The sequence below is a fragment of the Manis pentadactyla genome, chromosome 2 (assembly GCF_030020395.1).
Source record: "Manis pentadactyla isolate mManPen7 chromosome 2, mManPen7.hap1, whole genome shotgun sequence".
NCBI lineage: Eukaryota > Metazoa > Chordata > Mammalia > Pholidota > Manidae > Manis > Manis pentadactyla.
The window spans coordinates 89,524,376-89,543,222 of NC_080020.1; the positions used below are offsets into that span (position 1 = coordinate 89,524,376).

The window sequence follows — 18,847 nt, forward strand, 5'->3', positions numbered from 1 at the left end:
GGAGGGAAGCCATCTGGAGATATATCCTGACCCTATGCATGTGTCCTGCTCTAGTGGCCACAGACCAAGGAACAGAGATGGACCCCAGATGAGTGGCATTCTAAGTTTGTCCTGCCAAGGGAAGTGGCTTGCTGTCAGATAAAGGTTCCCCATGGGCTTCACGTTCAGTCTGTTTGACAGCTAAGAGGCCAATGCGATCAATGTACTATTCCAAAAGGTAAGTGAGAGAAAAGGAAAGGATTCTCTCAAAATTCACTAGCACTGCAAAAGAAAAAAATAACATTTTAAGACATTTGTTAATCTTGATATTAGAAAACACCCAACCAGTTAATTCAGCACTTTTCTTACTTTTTGGAACATGGGAGAAAGGGAGGAAAATGAGGACCAACAGCAACAATAAACATCTCTTCCTTGTTTTTATGGAATTCAGAAAGACAGAACTGTGTGTCAGGGTTGGTCTGGCTGAGGGACCCAGTTCCCCAAGGATTAGACCCTTTGTATACTGAAGTTATTTAGCAGAAGCAGGACCCTATGTCCAGAAGTAACTTGCATAGTAATCGTAAGGACTGACTGGCGAGAGTTGCCATACAGATGAACTAGTATAATCCTCGTGACAACCTTCTGAAGTAGGAGCCATTCTTTATCTCCATGTCATAAATGAGGCACAGATAGGTTAATCACATGCTCCAGAGCCCATGCTCTTATTCACTAAGATAAACTACCACTTCTGGAAAGCAGATACCTCCCCAAGAACTCACAAATGCTCTTGGACATTTCCTTAGACTTTTGGATGGGGTGAGTTTCAAGACAATCTTACTTATTCATATGGTAAGTGACAGGAGGGGCTCAACAGATATTTGGGACAAAGTTATATAACATAGTATGTTTTTCAGTCAGACACCCCAGTTTTGCTTTCTAATTTCTACCTCTGTGACCTTGGAAAATTTATTTATCTTCTCTGACCCTCAGTTTTCTCTTCAATAAAGTAGCAGGCTAGTAAGAAGACCCACCCCATAAGATCACATAAGTGATAAATCAGTTAAATCACAGGGCCCAGCATGTAAGAACCCAATAAGTGGAGCCTTTTATTTGTTCTCTGCAGTGAAAGTACATACTGATACTGAGAGCTCGAGCAAACAGCTGGCCACCAGAAAACCTGCTCAGGATCTGTCAGGTGCAACTCTGTAAATGGAAAACATCTGGTTTACTTTACATAGGCCACTAGGGTTTCAGACAAATAAAATAAATATAGCCTAAAGAAAATTAGGAAAATATGCACTTAAAGGGTCACTTTAATGCATGATTGTGTGAACTGAATATTAAATGGAAAATAAAATGTTCCTACCACAGTCTGAATATACTGTAATTAACTGCAATCTGAAATAATACCATTTTTCCAAGGATTAAATTTTCTTATTCCAAGTACAACACATATGTTGAAGCTTTGTTTTCTTTCTCTCTATAAACCAGGATCTTTATAAAGGAGACTGAATTAAGATTAAACAAACATTGAGAAACTCTTATCACATTTTCAGCGAAAAAAAAAAAAAAAGCCTGAATCAGTCAACCCACCTCTCTACTTCAGCTGGGCCATAAATGTCAGTTGTTCTACTTAAACAGAAACAGAGGGCCTGTCTCATGTCTCTTTGGGAGCCAAGTGAGATGAGAAACCAGAGAAAAGAGACGATTGTTTCAAAAACTGCAATGCTGGGTGTACTTGGAGTTCTCAAAAAGCAGTAACTGCTGAACACCAAATTTTTAGCTATCAAAGAGCCCCTGTTAAAGAGTTAAACGTCATCCCACAAGAGGGCCTTGATAACATGTGTTGTGAATAGAAATGTTTCTATACATTTTCTTTAACATATCCTAGAGAAAACACTAGAGCTGGTAAAAGAGAGTCACTAAGTGAAACAGAAATGATGAACTGTCCCAGCTTTCAAACTTCACTGAAATAGATCCTGCCAAGGAATGAACTGAATTGTGGAGTCACATGACTTCTTGCTGCTATGTGCCTGAAACACTATGGATAAAAGATATAAAATGGAAGCCATGAGTTTGTAGCCACAAAATCATTCTTTTAAACTTGTGTATTTGATATATATTAGATGGAAAAGAACTTTCATTAGAAAGAAAAAGAAAAGGAGGAAAGGAAGGAAGGGAGGGAGGAAGAGAGAGAAAGGAAGGACAAGCAATTCCATGGTTTTCAGAATTCCAAATGACTTAAATAGAATTTTTTATCCTCTGAAAACAAAATTAGAGCACTTGTAAGAAACAAAGGATGGTCTCACTAATTGCAAACCCCCCCCCCCCCATTTGTGCTTTAGCAACTTGTCCAGATCAGATACAAGTGTCTCTTTAACAGCAGTGCTGTAGCTACTGGTCAGCTCACATAGCCCTGAACCTAAGAAATGGACAATCCCAGGTGCCATTTCAGGGAAATGAGTTTTCCCACAACTGAAGGAAAGCAAAGCTGTTAATGATGTCTCATAAATAGCAGTTAATAATAGAGCAAGACCGATCTCCCACCACAGAGCCCATGCTCTGTCTGTGGCTGTCCTGGGTCATGGCACTGCACTGAGAAGGTCACACTCAGGGCAGAAGACGCAGTTCCCAGAATATTCAGTAATCCCCTGCTGGGCAGGACAAAATCCTTGGAACAAGATATCTAAAGGAACAAAAATCACGTTGAAGTGTTTTGAAACAGTGAATTCTGTGTATGTCAAACAGAGGATCATTTGATTGCATTTTGTTTCTGAAATGCTCGTGGGCAGAATGGTCTGATGTGCCACTGGAGCAAGTTCACCCAGTATGGTAATCTACTCCAGGAACTCTCCTCTTCAGAAAGAATGCACCTCTCCACCTCCACCTCCACCTCCTTCTCCAGAGGTTAATAATTCAGCAGATGTTCCTTTGCCAGAAGCAGAGAGTATCCCGGGGGTATTAAAATGTTCACCTACCTGAAGATCACCCCCCATTTAGCTTTTCAATTACAGTCAATTATTTGATGACAAGGATGTTAAACATGCATCAGCGTGGGCAGAAGTGGAGCGAGGATGAAGGTGACCCTGCGGCAAAGGGCAGGCTAGAGCGGAAACCTTCCTGGTCTGCACAGCGGGGCTGTCGGAGCCCCCTGCAGCGCTGAGATGCACAGGCACAGTCAGGAGCTGGGGAGATTAAAGGGGCTAAAGACTCACATTTCCTACTTCTTATTTTTCCCCAGAGAGACACCAGGAAACAAGAGTGGATCAGAGCACATACCTGTAACTCTTCTCACCTTACAAAGAAAACTTAACAGACTTAGGGATAACACTATCGCAGCTCCTCTCACAATAAACCACAATCATCTTCAAATCGCAGATGTGCAGCAGCATGTTCAAAGACTGTTAAAATATTTAGGGATCCAATTCAGGAGTTCTTAACATTTGGGAAGCCATAGACCACTTTAGGGGCTATGACAAAGTGATAAGCCTTCTTCAGCAAACTGCCCATATGCACAAAGACATAACACATTGTGAACTATTTCGGAGGCTTCACAAGATCTCTTAAGGCCTCTGGATCATGAGCAAAAGATACATAACCATCCACTGCCCACCCACTCCTGCCCCATTATAAAATGAAAAAGCAGAGGGCTCAATGGGACAATAATATCTCTAGTCTTCAACAGCCAAATTTGCAGCAGAGCCAAAACTAGCTCCATTTCCCTCAATTCCTAAAGCAGAATTATTTCTACTGCTTTGTGAATCATGAAAAGAAATTTCTACCCTTTCTGTTTAAATCTCATCCCCAAGATAGTTTACATAAAAATTGGTATGTTCAGCTGCTAAAGGACCAGAAGGCAAAATGTGAAAGACCTAGATAATTAAACAAGAGTACCCCTGTTTTTATATACAAGGTGGTTTTGGTGAGGGGGTTGTTCTTTAAATTCTGGGAAAAGAATGTTCTGATGAGAGCTGCCTGGATATTCTTAAAGTGAGCATTTCATTTATCCCTGTCAGTATGCTCCTAATGTGACCATGCTCAAACCGGCTGCCCCATGCACAGCGTCCTCTCCAGTGCTGGCTGGGCATCTGTGTGATGCAGCTTCATCTTATTCCCATTAGTGTTCAGCTGAGAACTCGGTCCCCTTTTCCCTCTCTCTGTTCAGAACATGGGCTGCTGTTCTTTCCAAATCAAGAGCAAACCTTCCAAGTTGTCATGAAGCCCAATCCCCCACTTGCCACTGACTAATGAACCCTCTTGAAATATAGGCCTGAAGTTTATGGTATTGTATTGTGAAGGACCCCTTTAGGGGCCTTTTTAAGCCATGAAGCAAGGATTTGGGTGGGCTCTCCAATTCCAGAGCATGTAATGTATCTATCACTTGGCTAGGGTGATAATTGAAAGTTACTATGGACCGATATATTTTTTTGGATCATTGCTTCCCTCACTTTGCAAGAGCAAGGAATAGTCCCTTAGAGAGGCAAAGATTCTAGGAAAAAGTAGAACACCAGTTGCATAATTTTTTTTTTTAACCAAGTATGTAGAATGCTAATCTTTCCAAGATTGTTCACTATCTGGGATGCTGCAGTTGTTGCTTAATGGAGAAGTCAGCACGCAACAAGAATGCAGGTCCTTGAGGCACTGGCTGGGCCTGCCCCAATGAGGGAAGTCCCTGTGCCAAGGCAGATCACTCCAGGCCACCAAAAGTGACTATTCTAAACCTTCGCCATGACCTCCAAGGTCGCACCCATTTCATCTGCCCTTCACCCAGAGGCATTTCACAGCTGAGAGGGTGCACACAGCAGATCCACCTTCTGGAGACCCCTTAGGAGCCATGTGCTAAATGCCAGGGTCAGATTTGGCTCCCAATTGAATCCAGGAAGCTGCAGGAAATATGCCTATCCTTACCTCCCCAGAATAGCGATAAGCCCAGAACCTCTGAGAACATCCCCATTTCTCACATGGGAAAACCAGCTGACATCCTGGACCATCTCTGGACAAGGGGCATGGCTGTCTGTGGCAGGCCTTCTAGCAGCACAGGGGAGAAGAACCTGTGTAGTTCCTCTGTGAGGTCACCTGGTGGTGTGCATTCGAAGGGCTCCTGGAGATGTGGACCCTGGCTCAACTTTCCAGAGCTCTCTTGAAGCTGGCCACAACTTCATCAAGGGGTATTTCAAGGCCTAATCCTCAACTCATAGATAGCCTGACCTCTTTCAACATCACGCCTGCCCCTCTCACCTTCCCCACCCCTCCTATGCTAGTGGCTCCACTAGTCCTACTAGGTTGAGAATCCTAGATCATCCACCTCCCGCTCTTTCTCTTCCAGTGTGTCAATAAAACTGTAATTGATCTACTTCCCTCAGGACCTATTCTTTTCATTGTTAAGAGCCCATTTTTGGCAATTCTACTTCTGGATATAAACCCAAAAGAAATGGAAGCAGGGACTCAAACAGATATTTGTACACCCATATTCATAGCAGCACTATTCACAATAGCTAAAGGATAGAAGCAATCCAGTATCCACCATCAGGTGAATGAATAAACAAAATATGACATATACAATGAGATATTAGTCATAAAAAAGAATGAAGTTCTGACACATGCTACAATACGAATGAACCTTGAAGAAATCATGCTAAATGAAATAAGCCAGTCACAAAAAGACAAATGGTATATGATTTCACTTATGTGAGTTACCTATGGTAGTCAAATTCATAGAGACAGAAGGTAGAATGGTGTTTGCCAGGGGCTGGGGAGAGGAGAATGGGGAATTGCTCTGTAAGGTCTTCAGAGGGTCAGTTTGGAAAGATGAAAAGGTCTAGAGATGGATGGTGGTGATGGTTGCACAATATTGTGAATGTACTTAATGTCACTGAACTATATGCTTAAAATAGTTAAAATGGTAAATTTTATGTTACATATATATTACCTCAACTTAAAAAGATCTAAAGAGTTTATTTGGGGGAGCAAAACAAAACTAACAGAAAGTAAACTGAAGTGTCACCTCTCTGGGCATGTGTGCTGGATGTGATGCTGCTGAAATCGAGATGGAAGTGACTTCTTAGGCTTCCTGTCACTTGTTCACTCCCCTGTTGTGCCTCAACAGCTGCCCTCCACTTGTCGGTGGCCCCGGGAGGCCTGGAACACGACATGGCTCTGGAAGACAGAGAATCCCTACAGGCCCAGGAAGATGCCATCCTTCCCATGTGTTTCTGCTGAGATGATAAGTATTCACAGCATGACACTCTGAGAAAAAAAATTACATAAAAGCAATTTTCCTCAGTACTATTTCTGAACCTTGTATGAGTCACTCCCTGCCTTCTAAAGCACTTGCATGGCTAATGAGGGCTTTCAGTGTGCAATACAGCAAGACTCCTTCAAAATTCTACCAGGCTGGAGAATAAAGAAATTGCTGTTTCATTCTTAAGTTCATCCTGAAGGGTTAGAAACAACAAGATGGAAGAATCAAACACTTATGCACTAGGTACTTTATCTACAAAGCCAAACACCTGAGAAGTACTAGCTCAATGCATCTAGAACCCCCCATGTCTGCCTCAGTAATGCTTGAAGCTTCCAAGAGCTTGTTATGCTGGTAATGAGAAATACAATGACACGTTCCTCAGAGATAGGTCCAGCTCACATTATATGTAGAATTAGAATATTGTGTTGTGTATAACACACATAACTGCTATAAGTCTGAAGTATGGATGGGCTCAAAGTTGATGGACTCCTAAAACATCAATTCAAAACTCACCCTAGATATACTAGGGCCCTAATCCAAAAACTTCTCAATGATGTGCTGTTCACAGGACAGCCCATTATCAAAGGATTGGTGCAAATTGGCACCTACCTTCCTATCCACCTACCTCCCTGGTAGAATGAAATAAGCATGCAAATGAGGCCCCTGGAAAAGTACAAATCATTACCCACACATGCACAATCTATCAGCCCCTTTGTAAAAACAAGGAAGACACAGATACAACAAAACATTAAGAAGTATGACACAACGCTGCTCTAATTGGCTCCAAGACCTTCAATTTTCCTCCTACACTCCACTTCCATTCTAAATTCTCAAAACTCAAGGAGCACCCATTTGCTGAAAGGTACTGAGGTCTCTTGGTCTTTTCAATGAAGGGACACAAGACCTAGGCAAGGACCAGCCAAAGAGGGGAATTCCTTCCTCCCCACCATGGCCTGTCCCCAGTTTCGCCTATAAATGACCTACACAGCAGAAGAGCTTATTTTAAAAGAAGTAAATAATCCCTTTTTGAAGGTCCAGGACTTACACTTTGCATTAACATTCACCTTTCTTCTCATGTCCAGGTGGATGTTTCCCATTTGCTGTATTCTTACTCAGTCCTCTTCATAGTATTGCCACTGAACAGATCCTTTCAAGAGTCACCTCTGCCATAGACACCAAAGCTATACTTCCCTCTCCTCCCCCATTTCTGTTGAATTTTCAGATTGGTAAAGAAAGAGCCAATACTAGAGATTCAATCCAGTCCCAGAGAAATTCAGTGACTTGCCCAAGGTCACACAACTAATAAGTGGCATATCATTTTATCCTCATCACTCTATCCCTTATCTCTACCTCAGTGCCAGTCATGTCTTAATCACTCAATCAATATCTGATACAGTAAATTAATGTTTTTTGTATCTTACACAAAACAAATCATTCTGTTTCTTGATGGAAGATGAGCTAGGGAACAGAAATGCAAACCACCTTTCCTAGTATTCGCTTGGCCAGCAAATGAGAGGGACAGGTACCTGGGACAAAGGTTCTGGGGATGCACTTATTATGGAAAGGGGCTTTTCCTGTCCCCTGCAGGTCTAGGTGTAGTCACTCTTTGTGTAGTTCATGAATGAGCACTATACCTGTGTACACATGTACACGTACACCCCTGCATATGTGTGTTGGGGGTGGGGGGCGGAGAGACGAGGCAGAAGCAAAACCATGACTAACTGATGCAGGCTGGGAAAGCATAAGGTGAGAAAGACAGGGGTGTGTGCCTAGGACTGTGGCTCCTATACCACCAAGTCCCTCTACTCACAGAAGCCACCATGACACAGTTGCAGGTGAGCATGAAATTGAAGAAGTATAAATTCTTAGTCGCTGTTATTAAATCCTGATCCCCACTGGTACTCCCTCCCTGTGGGCTAGGAAACACTGTGCTGCACCCAAGGTTGTCTCCACCTCCTGTGAGTGGGTGGAACACAGAAAAGCTGCTTCCCTTGTGGTAAGAATGACCTTGAACAGGTAACAGGTACTAATAGCTCAGAGCTGGATATTCTTTGGAGCCACTGATTGCTTTCTGGCCCACTGGCAACTCAGCTTAGCTCTGGCTCTGCTGTGCATCTGAGCAGGCTGAGGGACAATGAATTCCTGCTGAAGTTTTGCATGCAACTGATAAAGCTTTTGAGCACTTTCAGAGGCCATGTGTTACTGGAGTGAAGAATGACACTATGATTTTTTATCTAATTTACTATAAACTGTACTTCAAAATCCTTTCCAAACTTCAGTGCATTAAAAAGGACAAGACTATTTCCTCTGTCTTCCTTTGCCAAAGAAAATTAGGGAGAGGCCATTATTGGAGCAGTCCTATTCTCTGCCAAAAGGCTGACAAAGTGTTGTAAGCTTATCTCTGAGCTCCTTTGTAAGGTCAGAATCAATGCAGACAAAGGCAACCGGGGGCCTTTGTGACCCACTCTCGATTTTTCTTTTACCCCTATACTGGTCTTTTATTTGAGGCTACAGGGACTGAAATCCGCTGGGTAGAGGTAGCAAAATTAAAAACATGTTAAATGTTGTCTAAACCTAAAGCAAACAAAAATTATAAGCTGTGATTAAATTCATACAAGGAATGCTATTCAAAAAGCTTATTACATTTTCAAGTATAGAATCATGTCTGACACAAATTCTGATTTCTTTCATTTAAAGTTTCACAAAAGCAGGAAATCATAGTGAAAATGAAAAGACATCAGAGAAAGGTGTTCTTTGCAGAGACAAGAGCAGAGAAACTGACAAGATGAAGCTTCTAAGTGGGCTCCACTGGGCACCAGCCTGGCTGAACTGCACCAGCAGAACAACAGCCCCATCGGTATGTTGGCATCCAGTGACTTGGCACACTTCAAAATCTAAGTGGCAAGCTTATCTCATTGAAACTACTACAATCCTCAAAATCAACAAGACTGTCAGTAGAGGTGGTTAAGAAGAAAATGTTTTTAAACCACAATGAACATGAGAAAAATGGAAGTCGAAATAAAAAAGATATTTGCCCTTGAATTTGTGGTTCTTTGAGAACTTTTCTATCATCAGTCCATTCCTACACCAGATGCCAAGGAAGTAAGTGTGACTCTAGAAAACAGACAGTACTAAGGCCGGGGTGGCACAGGCCAGGTTTAGGGCTTCTGGCCAAATATCAGAGCCTTACGTCTGGAAGGTGCCTCCCCTTGCAAATCACAAGTGGCATCCAGATATTCTCTGAGACAAAGTTTGAAACATACAGCCCATAGGCCAGATCTAGCCTGCTACCAATGTGGCCTACCAGCTAAAAATGTTTTTACATTTTTTAAATCCAAAGAAGAGTATTTTATGACATGTAAAACTATATGGAATTCAAATGTTTCAATGCCCATAAGTTTTATTGGAACAGAGCCCCACTTGTTCATTTGCATGTTGCTTGTGGCTGAGGTTTAGGAAACAATGGCAGCGTTGAAATAGTTGCCACAGAGATCTTATTGCCCACAAAGCCTGAGATATTTACCATCTGGCTCTTTGCAGAGAAGTTGCCCATCTGTCTCTAAGATCACAAGAGGGAAAGAGTGAATAACAGGGAGCATCTGAGTATCCCAGGACAGCAAGGAAAGAGGCGAGTTTTCCCGCATTAGAGATTCCTTTACCAAGGCAGAGAACCCAGAGGCCATGCCACCCTTGGATGCTGACGCCCGAGATAAACTACTCTGTCATGGGATTCTGACCCTCCTATCATTTCCAAGGTTGTGCAGCCATTAAAGTAAATGATCTGTGAATTTTTAGTTCCTGCTCTCAAGTTGCTTGGGCCCCACTATTATCTCATGGTAAATAACAGACTAATCACACAGATGTGCAATTATATCGGCTAAACATTGAGGAGGGAAAAAGAGGCAAATGGTCTCCCAGTCTGCAGTCGTGGGCTGAGTAATCTGTCACACATTCTGCACATACCCCAGGCAGACCTCCAGACTTGCCTTATTGATAAAAGCACCTTTCCCCCAAGATGAAAATTACTTGGATTGAAGCTTTTAATGCTGCCCTGCTTTTATAATGTTCAGATCAAGTGTGAAGCAAGTCTGGGTCTTGGGGAGTTGGCATTGGTCCACTGACTGTCCCACAGGGCCTCACGCCCAAGCATTCAGTGCTCACAGAGCTGGGAGAATGTTGCCCCATTTGGGAGGGCGGAGGGAAGACAATGTGGGATTGTTGGCCAACAACCAGTTAGATTCATCCCTTTGTTAAAATGAATCTGAAAAGCTGCCTCCATCTGTGTGCGCCGTGAAGTCGGCACAATTGCCATTGTTTATAGCCTTGCTTGTTGTGGCTGCTCCATGTGCACAGATGTGACGGGGTGACGGGGGAGAGATTTCCATATTTAAGTCATTCTTCTGAGTGCTTAGTGATTGGTTTCCCAGTGACATAAATCTTTGCTCCTGGACTTCACAGCCCAGCCTGGAATGATCTGGGGGTGGAGACAGCACACAGAGCAGCCAGTGCCTTAAGTCTAAGGATGAACAGGCATCTTGAGATAGAGGGAAAAAGCCAAAAGAGCACCCCAACATGGAGGATACCTGCTGACATAGTCCTAGCTTACAGCATGGATTTTCCCAAAAAAAGCATTCTAAAAGTCCAGTCTGTACCTTGGAAATGCCTGGATGCAAAGTCTCAAATTTTAAAAGTTTTGAATCTCTTTAAGAAATAAGGAAGGGAAAGAGGAAGAGAGGGAGGACTACAGTGGTTTTCTGAGATGTCAAACTGGCTAAGTCAAACTACAAGGCCAGAGGGAAGGCAGTAGCCATTTTGTAATGTACACACACACACATTCTCAAGGCAGCAGCCGTTTTGTAGTGTACACACACTCACCTTCTCCCAGTTATTCAAACACACATTGAGGCACTGCCATGAAGGGATTTTGTGGGTCTAAAGTCCTTAACCAGCTGACTTTAAGTAAACTTGGTAGGCCAACTTAGTAGGCCTGACTTAATCAGTTTGGAGCCCGTTAACGGCTTGGGCATTCCCTGAGCCATATTCCAAGTAGCACCGGGGTCTATGATGGGAGGTTCTGCTTTTACTGCCTAACTTTGAGTAGCAGCTTAAGCCCACATCTGTGAGGTTCTAACCTGCTCTTGATCTTCTCGCCAAGACTGCTTGCCCATGGACTTCACCTTCCACAATCATTTATGCCAATTCCTCATAATATTATCTGTTTCCTACTGGTGCTGCTTCTCTGGTGAAACCTGACTCTCACAGAGAGTGAGCTAGTCTGGCTGTCAAATCAGCACAAGATCAAAGACCCCAGAATTATAAATTCCACCAGGAAAGCTGTTCTCACCTTCTTTCCAACCCTACCCACCTAAAGGATGTGAAACTTTTCTATCAAAACCATCACTCACATGGGCCATGATTTTCAGTAATGGGGTTCATAGCACACTGCAGCAGAAATTCCTAGGAGTATATAGTTCTCAGAGTCTCTGGAGGTTCTGCTATCCTCCCATACCTCATCTGAGAATCCCTGCAACAAAGGGCATCTGTTTGGCAGGCAGGTGAGGGAGGGTGGGGACACTTTGGTCCCATTTCTTTCCTTGATGTCGTGTTCACCCAAGGGTATATCCAGGTAGGAGAATACCAGATCCTGGCAATGATGGAGGTGAACCTTACCTCCAAATCTTGACTCAGATTTTTTCTGCTCTCCCCACTTCCAGCATCTGCAGGAATGATTAAGACTAACCAGGGCATTGCTTATTAGTCTACATACTCTTTGAGTTACTTACTCAGTAAATCAGCCATTGAAAACTTTTTTCTGTTTTTACATAATCTGTGTCTCACAACTCCCACTTGGCCTTGGGGCAGAGCCAGAAGAGGGCAGGTTTGCATGGTGGGAAAGGGAAGTGTTTGGCCTTCAACTCCAGCGCATCCTGGGATCTTCAGTTTCCCCAAGGTAGGATGCAGAGAGCCCCTAGGTGGTAGGAGAGGAGTGAGATAAAAGGAGAGAGAGGGGTGGGCAGGAATGGGGAAAAGCCCTATTTCTTTCAGCCTCCCCATCTAATTTCCAGCCCATCCAAGGAGGTCTCAGAATCCAGGTGGGAGCCCAAGAGGCTAGAAAGTCCTGCTAGACTTTATGTTCACATTGAGCACAGTCAGATCAGCAGGCCCTTAGAAACACAACTTAAAGAGATTTCTGCTTATTGTTTACTTGAGAAAAAAAAACAGGAAGAATTTGACACACAGTATTGTTTTCAGTGATGCACCCATTTAAAAATCTTCTGTATGAGAAGACACGGTGTGCACACTCCCTATCAAAATCAATTAACCCTGTTGTTGATTGCAGCTGATGTAGTAATCATTAAGAATAATGTTTGTTCCCCTTTCAGTATTTCTGTTTATGTGGACATCAATAGGCTAAAGTTGTCGCCCCATTCAATAATACTGCAGAAACCATATTCTCTTATTTTCTTTATGAAAATGCTCTTTATTTTATATAGAATCTATCTCCAAAAACAACAATTTCCTCTAGGATTAGGCTATGCATAATATCTACTTATAATTCAGAACAAACTTTTGGCTAAGATTGAAGATTCTCGCTTGACTAGATCAAGTTTCTGGAAAGTAAAAAAAAAGAAAAAGAAAGTAAACATTTGAAACAAGGCACTCCTTTGTGTTTAGTTGATTCAAAATCAACTTTATATCAAAGGAGGGAAAAATGAAACTGATCATGTGAATATTATTCCTAAACAGAAAGAGCATTTTTTTTCCAATTAAAAAAATATATATGTAAACATCCATTTACATACACACACCCCTATATTTCAGGCTCACCAAAATCAAAAGTAATATATTCACACTAGACTTCTGCATCTTTCAAATCTAAAAAATTAACATTACAGAAATAATCCCTAAGCCTATTAGCCTTAATGAAGTTTATGAACTTTCCTATAAAATAGATGTTGTGTCTGTGATTAATATACTTCTGAATCAAAACTTGACACACACTGTCTGATGCATGGAATTCACAGGGAGAGGGAGGATATTTCCAGAAAATCCTGGATACATGTTTGATCTAATGATGCCCCATGTTGAACAGCATCAATTTTTAAAGTTCTCCAGCTGTAAGAATTATGTTCCATATATTCTTTACATCCCTCCTCCCACAAGGGCCTAGAAAATTACTTGTCATGCAACAGGGCTTAATATGCTTAGATGGTGCTTTATGGTTCACAGAATAGTTTTACATTTCTTACTTTATTTAACCATCAAAATACCTTGATATAAAAACAAAGAAGCCATTTTGGCTATACCCATTTTACTAGTTGTACTATTAAATTCCCCACTTTGCTGTTAATAGAAAAAAGGGCTAGATGCCAAAGGTCATATAAATAGTTAAGTGGCAGAGCTAAGACTCAAACTTCAATTAGTTAATGAATTGATTGATTCATGGAACTGCTTTTTATTGCCTATATAATTGCCAAAGATAGGAACAAAAAAAATACTTTGCTGAGGTAGTCGGACACCTTTTGTGTGAGTGTGCATTGGGGCAAATTCTCTGTAAAAGAATTTGGCAATATATATGAGAAGTCTTTAAAATACCTCAATTTTCCCCAAATCCCAACTCTAGGAATCTATCCTATATGCAATTTAATGTCCAACAATGGTGGGCTGGCTAAATTGTTCTGAATCCATACAATAGAATGTTCAACAGCCATTAATAATTTATCTTCAAATGATATTTAAAGATAGAAGAAAATAGTCTTGATAAAATATGAAGAGTGACAAAACAAGATACAAACTTTGACTGTGGAATGCATTTTTAAAAACAAGGAACAAGAAAATGTAATAAATTATTAGTGGTAGTTATCTTTGGATGGTATGTTATGGGTGACTTTCATCTCTCTTTTTGCTTTTCTTTAGTTTCAAATTTTCAGGTGATTAGAGAATGGTCCTTTTCTCCTACTGAAGAAACAAGGAGGGTGGCTGGGTCCAACCACTCAAAAGATCTTGAGTACCAACAATTTTCAGCAACTAAAATCTTGGCATTTAGGATGTTCTGGGATGAAAAATGGCAGAGATGAACTGGTGAGAAGGAATGCCACAAGGCACCACAGAGGGCCAATCCTGGGGCCTTGGAGCCTGAGCACCTCCAAAGCAGTGGGCAATAGGAGACGTCGCAGGATGGCTGCTGCCGGACCAGGGGCAGGAGAAGAAAATCAGTGTCCTGTAGGTGTTGTTTCTTCCTGTAAATTCTCTAATTAGGTGTAAGTTTTATATCCAGCCCAAGTACATTTTTTTCTTTCATTTACTCTCCTGAGTAAATGACATTTAAATGTTACTGTAGAGCAACTACCAGGGTGAGGTGTGAGGAATATGCGGTGGAGCATACAAGTCTGAGTGTGGTTGGGGGAAAAATGACTAAGATGTGCCTTTGAGGAGTTGATAGCATAGCTGGAAAGGAGCCTACATCCTAAACCCAGGATTATAATACAGCATGGTAAGTGCAATGACAGGAGCACGTAGAAAGGACCATGGGAACAGCAAAGACCTTGCCAAAGGGGCAGGGGGCAAACAGCAGAAAGGACATTTGAACTACATCTTCAGAAGTCAAAATTCAGCCATATACATATACTCCAAAGTCTTTCCAAAGTAGAATGTTAGTTAAAGCTCCTTCCTATAATTACTCTGATTAGGTAACCACCTAGGCTTTCGGGAATAGGAAGGGGTGAGCCTTAGGAAGAGGAAGCTGTGTTACCTCTAGGCTTTCCTGGGTCTGAGATGAACAGGCCCCATGAACATGATCAAGGCAGCTCTTCAGAAAGAAGCGCAGGAACTGCAGAATGCAGAAATGAGGGAGCCTCCATGAGCAGTTCTGCCTCCTCAGCTTTCCAAACCCCCACGGATACCCTGCTCCACAGCCACTGGTTCCTAAATCGTGGCCTTTTCCCACAAGATGCCTTCTACCTATTAGGGCTCCATTAACTTACCTTGTGGAAGGAAATCATAACAGGCACATCTCAGAGTGCCAGGAAAGATGCTCCACACCCTCTGAGCTACATACTCTGCATAAGAGACCTAGGGGAAGGAGACCCACTGAATGCTCCTGTCACTCAGACACACCCCCTCACTCGCCCTTTTCCACCCACTGAGCTGCTGCATACCTTTTAGCTACTTCATTCTTCCGTCTCTGCCACTTCCTGCCCCTGGTTCTCTGTCCCTAATGTGACCTAAAGTGTGTGGGGACAGGGGTCTTCTGCTAAGTACTTCACATGCTTATAAGCTCTACCAGCCCACAGGCATTTCCCACCCCTGCCTCACTAGAAGGGAGCTACACCTTCTGGGTCTAAAAGAGGAAACTGGTACAAAAAGGTGAGGATGCCACCACCTGCTATACAACTTTGCCCATACCAGGACCTTGTTCCATGTCACTGAGCACCAGCGAGAAGGTGTGGAGGGAAAGTTAGGCCAGGACTCCTGAGGATTGCAGCGTTGAGAAAACAGTGTGGTCGGAAGTCACTGGGGTCAGGTGAAGGGGCTCTCTGTGTCTTAAAGGGCTTGAAGCTGCTGTGGAGGAAGGTCAATATAATGGATGGAGCAAACTTGCTTCAAATCCCTGCTGTATTATTTTGGAAAAGCTAGTTAATTTCACTAAGCCTCAATTTCCTCACCTTTGAGTGGAAAAATATGAACTCCTTATATAGATGGTATAAGAAACACTGAAGACAAAGTGTACAAAGTTACCTGAACACTGTTGCTAGAATACAGAATTCATCCAGTAAATACTGGCAGATAGGAAGGCCGAAGTAAAACAAGGACGGCCATTCCAAATTCTCACGCAAACACTGCTCTTCCCACTACACCATTCTGTCCTGTTATCGACATATTTAGGAAGTTAGGGCTGATTGATAGGCAGATAGATGACACTTCATATTTTCAGCATGCTTGTGGTAAATGTTTAATAGTCATTCAGAGAAGAAAGCTTAGTCACTTAGTGAAGATGGTCCTAGTGATATATTTAAATATACTTAAATTAATGGGGATGGGGAATAAAATAAAATACAAAAGTCACTTTGACAATACTTAATAAGTAGAATCAGTAATGGTGAGTTAAGGACAACATTACTCTGATACCAGAACCAAAAACAGGTATTATAAGAAAACTACAGACTAATATATTTCATGAACAGGGATGTATGAACAGAGATGTAAATATCCTTAGTATGAACAAATTGAACAATATATGGATAGAATAATGACCATCACCATGTGGAATTTATCCCAGGAAGAAAAAGATGGCTCAACATTAAAAAATTTATCAATATAATACATCATATTGGTAGATTAAGGAATAAAAACCCTACCATCATCTCAACAGAGACAGGAATGGAACTGATAAAATTCAATGCTCATTCATGATTAAAAACTCTCAGCAAATTAAGAATTGAAAGGAACTTCCTCATACTGATAAAGGCTATCTATAGAAAATCCTACACCTAATAGCATACTTAATGTTGAAGGAATGAATGCTTTTTGACTAAAATTGTGAATAAAGCAAGAATGTCCACTCTTTCCACTTCTACTCAATATCTTACTAGAGGTCCTAGCCAGTGCAGTAACACTGCAAAGAAATAAAAGGCATCTAGACTGGAATAGAAGAAATAAACCTGCCTCTACATCCAGGTATGATTATCTACATAGAAAATCTTAAAAGATTTTGAAAAAAAATAGGCTGCTAGAACTAGTAAGTAAATTTAGCAAGGTTTCAAAATACAAGGCTAACATCTTTAAAAATTACAATTTCTATAAATAAAAAATAAACAATTATAAATCGAATTTGTTAAGATTTATAAGACCTAAATAACAGCTTAAACATGTTCAGAAATTGGAAGACTCAATAATGTTAAGATGGCAGTTCTCTCCAAATTAAGGTGTAAATTCATTGCAAACCCAAGTGAAAACCCCAGAAGCTTATTTGAAGAAATTGACAAGTTGATTCTAAAAGTTACATGGAAAACAACCAATCTTAAAAAGCCAAAACACTTTTGAAAAATAAAAGGAAAGATGGGTGTTTTGAAAACCTCATTTCTTCTGCATTTCTCCTTTACTCACACTACATCTGGCACCAGATGTGCAACACTAGCTGAGTGTCCTACAATTTAACTCAATTCTGATACTATTGATCCACCTAAAGATAGCACTAGATTCCTTAGATTAAGGGTTCAGCCCCACAAGACTTGAGTCCCATCCTCACCCCCATATCAGATGCCAATGGCATGTCCCAGGCTACCACCTGCACTTCTGACCAACCAGCTATATGTTAGCAGTTTCCACAACTCCCTCCTTGGGTTTGATGATTTGCTAAAATGGCTCACGAAACTCATAGAAATACTTATGTTTACCAATCTATTATAAAATGGTATGATGAACTATACAGAAGAACATCCGGATGGAAGAGATACATAGGACAAGGTATGTGGGCAGGGAGCAGAACTCCCACGCCCTCCCCGGTACGCCACAATCCCAGCACCAGCGTATGTTCACCCACTCGGAATCTCTCAGAACCCCATACGTTGGGGATTTTATGGAGGCTCCATCATGTACGCACAGTTGATGATTATCTACATAGAAAATCTATTTATGGACTCTCTCTTATTCTTGTATGTGTTTTTAATCCTTCTCTGGAGAATTTGTAACCCTTCTGTGGAGAATGGAGAAGGACTGAAAATTCCAAGCTTCTAATCATGGCTCAGTCTTTCTGGTGACCAGCACCCATCCAGAAGTCATCTGGGAATCTACCCAGAGTTGCCTCACTGGAACAAAAGACACTCATATCACCCAGGAAATCCCAAGGGATTTAGGGGCTCAGATCAGGAACCAGGGTCACTGACAAAATATTAGAACAAAACATTCCCAGTGCTCTACTCACTTAGAGAATTACAAGGGTATTAGGAGCTCTGTGCCAGAAACCAATATATGTATATATACATGTGTGTGTGTGTAAGAGTGGGTGTGTGGATAGTTCTATTATTTCACAAGAGAGAGCTCTTACATCTAATTTCAAGACTCTTTATGAAGCTACAATGATCAAGATAGTGTGATACACCATGTAAGAACTTGTTCGTTATGCTTCAGAAGATTGGAGACTGGCGAGAATTAGGCTTGGGGTGGATTAATGATTGTGCATTGAGCATTGAGTCCCCTATACAGAATTTTATTGTTGTTAACAACCATTTGATCAATAAATATGAGAGATGCCCTCTCAAAAAAAAAAAAAAAAGATAGTGTGATACAGGTGAAAGGATTAAAAACACATACAAGAATAAGAGAGAGTCCATAAATAGATGGACACACATGGTCAACTGATTTTTCACAAAGGTGTCAAGGAGAAAGGATTTTCAACAAGTGATGCTGGAAAATTTTGCATACATATGCAAAAAATGAACCTCAATCCATACCTTAAGCCATCATACAAAAACCTAAGTATAAAATCCCAATTCTATAACATTTCTAAATAAAAACACAATTTATTTGAACCACTGGGTTAGACAATGATTCCTTTGATAGGACACACAAAAAAATGAACTATAAAAGAAAAAAATTGATAAATTGGGCTTCACCAAAATTAAAAGT

General features: G+C 41.4%; 1 long non-coding RNA gene across 1 annotated transcript in view; it reads right to left on the minus strand.

Annotated features, from left to right (window-relative positions):
- The window catches only part of LOC130681449 (uncharacterized), a 121,545-nt gene that overhangs the window by 47,120 nt on the left and 55,578 nt on the right, over window positions 1-18,847 (minus strand). The gene's annotated exons all lie outside the window — the stretch shown is intronic.